Source organism: Belonocnema kinseyi, chromosome 9 (genome assembly GCF_010883055.1).
Source record: "Belonocnema kinseyi isolate 2016_QV_RU_SX_M_011 chromosome 9, B_treatae_v1, whole genome shotgun sequence".
In the NCBI taxonomy this organism is placed as follows: domain Eukaryota; kingdom Metazoa; phylum Arthropoda; class Insecta; order Hymenoptera; family Cynipidae; genus Belonocnema; species Belonocnema kinseyi.
In genome coordinates, this window is record NC_046665.1 from 122,218,507 (window position 1) to 122,224,486 (window position 5,980).

A 5,980-nucleotide genomic window follows, 5' to 3' on the forward strand; every position below is an offset into this window, starting at 1 on the left:
GGAAGCGTGGAGAAGTAGGGATGGCGTAAGGGATATTATAGTAGGGAATCATAGGAGGGGAGGGAAAGTAGAAGAATGGAGAGGGAGTAGTAATGGAAAAGTATAAGCGGAGAACCTACTTTGGCAATTTTGTAAATACTAAAGTTTTCTTTAAAGTTAAAAAAAATTTTATTAAGTGCTATAACTGGGCCTTTTTGACTTTAACTAAGTTGTCTTTTATGTCCGGTATTTTTTAATTAGTTACGTAAACTGAGAACACTTTTTTTTCGTGTAAGAAAATTCCTGGGGTGAAAGTAAAACTACATGTGTCAAAAAAATAGATTCGAAAACCTCATTACAAACCTCCTTCCATAAGAAAGAATAAATGAGAATTAAAAATGTAGTTGCACAGTTTTTATTGTTTGTAGAACTTTGACAAATACATATTATTTTATAAGTCGAAAACAGATAGCATGATTTTAAGTTAGATAAGCAAAATTTTTCCGGCTGTAGATTCTAACCTCTAACCTTTAAGATCTGACCTCTAGTTTATCTCTAACCTTTAAACTCTGACCTCTGACATTTCATCTCTAAACTCCAACCTCTAACGTGTAACCTCTAACCTCTAACCTCTAACCTCTAACCTCTAACCTCTAACCTCTAACCTCTAAACTCTTGCTTCCAAACTCTTGCTTCTAACCTCTCACCTTTATCATCTAATCTCTAACCTTTACCCTTTAACCTTTAGCCCTTAACCTTTAATATCTACCCTCTAAACTCTGACCTCTGAACTCTGACATCTAACCTTCAAATGCTCTAACCATTGCTGTATGAATATTGTATTCTGACTTGAATTTACCAAAGAATTCGAAAATGCTGCTTTCCCCTGTGCTTATTGGCGTGGGCTCCTCCATGTTATATATGCTGATTTTAACCCTGAAGCAACGATCCAGATGAGTAACGTCGGTTTGAGCGCAATGCAGTAACGGCAACAAATTTCCATCTGTACAGATCAATCCAACGATGAACTCCGATTTGACTCCTACATAATATAATCCATCCACTGCGAACCTAGCTATATTTTCAGGAAAACCAGTATAGTCTTCGAAAAAGTGAACATTTGGTCGGTAGGGAACCGGAACAATTGCTGCAATTTTTCGGTGAAAATCGTGGGTTTGCACTCGTCTTAGCAGAGTTAATTCTAGGAAAATAAAACACAATTTTCACAATGTAAGTGATGAAGATTTAAACACAGTTGCGTTTTTTCCCACAACCAAATAAACAATAAAATTCTTAATTACCTAACGCAGGGTGGCAATTTTATTTAGGGAAGAAATTATTGAACTGGAAATTAAAGCAATCCCACTGCAACTCTTCTGAATTTCAAACTTTTAAGATTAAAGCTTAAACAATCTTTAATTTATGAATTTTTTTATTCAAAGACTCAATAAGTAAGTATAGAATAATTTTATTTAAATGAATTGAATTTAAATAAGTTAGCTAACTTATTTCTTTCTTATTAACTGAACAGATAAACTGCGCAGTAAACCTCAAATCTGGAAAAGTCCAGATGTGAAACCATTTCGTAACGGACAAAACTTATTTTTCATCAAAAAATTTGAATAAAAAAATTTGCAATTTAGTTTTCTTAAAGAAGAAGAAGAAAAAGAAAACAGAATTATTTCCACAATATAAATATTTAACATTGAAGCACCATTACAGTTTTTCTTACAGCCAAATGAAAAATATAAAATCTCAATTAACTAACACAGGGTAGAAATTTTATTTGAGGAAACAAATTCTTGGTCATTTACTGATTTCACGGTCACTGAAATTATAGAATTTGAGCTCTTAAAACTGAATTCTTTTAATTTAAAGTGCTAAAAACTGAACTACAAATTAAAGCAATCCAACTGCAACTTTTTTTAATTTTAAACTTTTAAGTTTGAAGCTCAAACAGTCTTTAATTTCTAACTTTGTTGTCAAAAGTCTCAATAAGTACGTATAACATAATCTTACTTAAATAAATTGAATTGAAATAAGTTAAATAATTTAATTCCTTCTACATAACCGAACTGATAAGCAGCGCAATGAACCTCAAATCTGGAAGAGTCCAGATGTGAAGCCATTTCATAATGGTAAAATTTTATTTTTTATCTAAAAATTTAAATAAAAAAATGAGAAATTAAATTTTCTTAAAGAAGAGGAAAAAAACAACAATTATTTCCACAATCTAAATGATAAAGATTTAGGCACAATTACGTTTTTTCCCACAGCTAAATAAAAAACGTAAAAGCTCAATTCACTTATGCAGGGTGGCATTTTGAATCGAAGAAAAAAATTCTTGGTTATTTACCGATTTCACCGTCACGGAAATTGAAGAATTTAAACTCTTGAAACTGAATTTTTTATTTGAAGTCTTAAAAACTGGACTACAAATTATAGCAATCCACCTGAAACTCGTTAGAATTCTAAACCTTTAAGAATAAAGCTTAAACAATTTTTAATTTATAAATTTGTTACTCAAAGACTCCATAAGTACGTATACAATAATTTTATTTAAATTAATTGAATGGAAATAAGTTGAGTAATTTAATTTTTTCCAATTAATCGACCGGATTAGCTGCGCAGTGAACCTCAAATCTGGAAGAGTCCAGATGTGAAGCCATTTCGTAATATTCAAAACTTATTTTTTATCAAAAAATTTCCAATTTAGTTTTCTTAAAGAAGAAGAAAAAACAACAATTATTTTCACACTATAAATGATAAAGTTTTAAGCACAATAATGATTTTTCCCCCAGCTAAAGAAAAAACGTAAAATCTCAATTAACTAATGCAGGGTGGCATTTTGAATCGAGGAAAAAAGTTTTAATTAAAGAAATCCAACTGCAACTCTTTTAAATTTTAAACTTTTAAGATTGAAGCTCTAGCAATCTTTAATTTATAAATTTGCATTCAAAGTCTCAATAAGTAAATATAAAATAATTTTATATAAATAAACTGAATTGAAATAATTCGAATAATTTCATTCTTTCTAATTAGCTGAATAGAGAAGCTGCGCAATGAACCTCAAATCCGGAAGAGTCCAAATGTGAAGCCATTTCATAACGGTTAAAATCATTTTTTATCTAAAAATTTAAATAAAAAAATGTGGAATTTAATTTTCTTAAAGAAGAAGAAAAAAACAACAATTATTTCCACAATATAAATGATAAATATTCAAGCACAATTATGTTTTTTTCCTCAGCCAAATAAAAAATATATAATATAACATAGTTAATGCTGGGTGTCAATTTTAATCCAGGAAAAAATTTTTTGTTTATTTACCGAATTCACGGTCACTGAAATTAAAGAATTTGAATTCTTAAAACTGAATTTTTTAAATTTGAAGTCATAAAGACTACGTATAAAATAATTTTATTTAAATAAACTGAATTGAAATAATTTGAATAATTTCATTCTTTCTAATCAGCTGAATAGAGAAGCTGCGCAATGAACCTCAAATCTGGAAGAGTCCAGATGTGAAGCCATTTCATAATGGTCAAAATGATTTTTTATCTAAAAATTTGAATGAAAAAAGTGCAATTTAGTTTTCTTAAAGAAAAACAATAAGAAAAAACAACAATTATTTCTGCAATATAAATGATAAATATTTAAGTTCAATTACAGTTTTCCTCAGCCAAATAAAAAATATATAATATAAAATAGTTAATGCTGGGTGTCAATTTTAATCCAGGAAAAAATTGTTGTTCATTTACCGATTTTACGGTCACTGAAATTAAAGAATTTTAACTCTTAAAACTGAATTTTTTTCACTTGAAGTCATAAAAACTGAGCTGCAAATTAAATCCATCCAACTCAAACTCTTTCGAATTTTGAACTTTCAAGATTGAAGCTTAGACAAGCTTTAATTTATAAATGTTTTATTCAAATACTCAGCAAGTACGTATAAAACAATTTGATTTAAATAAATTAAATCTTTTAATGCTTTCTAATTAACCGACCGAATTACCTGCGGAGTGAGTCACAAATCTCGAAGCGTCCAGATGTGAAGACATTTCTTATCTGTCAAAACTTATCTTTTATCAAAAAATTCAAACAAAAACTTTGTACTTTAGTTTTCCTAAAATAATTCAGTTCCTCTGCATCTCCGTTGAAATTAGTTAATACATACGTTAACGTAGATGGCATTTTGTCAAAATACAAAAAATTACAGTGCTCCCTCCCAAAAAATAAAAAATAAAGAGTATTTCCGAAAAAAGGTTCCCCTATAGATCTCTCTAGTAGCTTAGTGGTAAGAGCACACAACGGCAATCGAAAAATCTGGGTTCGATTCTCAGCGGAGCGAAAGGAGGAGATCTCTTTTTAAATCAATATTTTAATTTTCAAAAAATAGAGTTTTTTAAAAACAGTGCCTCATATTTTGGAATTTATATTGAAGTTAATATATATACTGAAATAAATAGTTGATCCCAATCATTTACCACTTCAGGATTATTTCAACAAGACTGTACTTACTACCTCTCCCTAAAAAATAAAAAATAGATTGTATATCTGAAGAAAGGTTCCTCTATCGACCTTTCTAGTAGCTTAGTGGTAAGAGCACCCAACAGGCAATCGGAAGACATGTGTTCGATTCCCAACGGAGCGAAAGGAGAAGATATTTTTTCAGAAAAGTATTTTAAATAAATTTTTTTTTTTATTAATACTAATAATAATATAATACTTAATAATATTTTGATAAATATTATCAAATATTTTAAAGATTATTTGAGCAATTTCAAACAGGGAATAAATTTCTTGCTATTAAAAATGATATTGTATTTACCAACAAAATTGTTGTCCACTGCCATGATAAGTATCACGATAAAAATAACAGTCTTCATTATCTCTGGACAAAGGACACTAACTCAGCTGACTTTCAGTGTATAATTAATTAAGAGTAAAATTTTTTTTTATTATATACTCGCTATCTCTGGCGTATTTTAAAATCATTTAACGTGTTTGTATAGTAAATTGTTAAGGCTGGAGATTGGAACTTGCATAATTTTACTGTTTTATTAATTCATGTTATATCTAATTAAAGTTTTCAAATAAAAAAATCAAACCAAGTAAGAATCATATAAAAATTGTAAATAGAAGTATTATTATAATAAATAATTTTGATGGCTTGATAAGAAAATTAAATTTAAATTTAGGGAAATAAAAAAAACATGGTAGAGCGACCCAATTAGCCTTTTTTGAAATAGAATAATTTCCAAAAATGATTACTCTAAATATTTATTTTAATGTACCTCACGCCGACTTTAGCGTCACAATTTTATACTTCTGTTTAATTTTGTTTGATATATAATTTCTTACGCTAATGATGTAGCTCTGATAAGAATTATTTAAAATGTATAGTTTTGAGTAAATTTTTGAATTAATAAATTTTTACTGGACATGTTCAGTTTCAGGGGTTTCATTTTTACTTTTCTTTAAAAATTTTATTTCTAGGTAAATATTTTGATGTTTAGAGTTTCTAACTTCTGGAGTTTTTGAAGATTTCTTTTTTTTATTAAAAAAAAAAATTTTCTTTTATGTCTTTTCCAATTAATAATCTTAAAATTATCCTATTTAACTTTTCGAATTTCATTTTATTATATTTTTTTATTCCTTGGAAAAGATTTTGTATTTTAGATTCTCTAACTTCGAAACTTCTTAAGTGATTCGATTAAAAAAAAAGAATTCACATCTTTTCAGATTAATCTTGAAAATATTTATTTACAGATAATCTAGAAAAGGGGTTATTCTTACAAACAATTGTTTGTGGTGAGTGGATGTCAGGACAGTTCCTCTCACTTTCCCCTCCCTTCCTCTTCCCTCACTTTCTCTTCTCTACCCTCCTATCAATTCCTCACCCTTATTTTTCCTTCCCCCCACTTCCCACCCACACTTCCCCTCCCTCTCCTTATTACCCCTATCTACCAATCATTTGATTTCCCTTCCCCTCCCAGTCCTT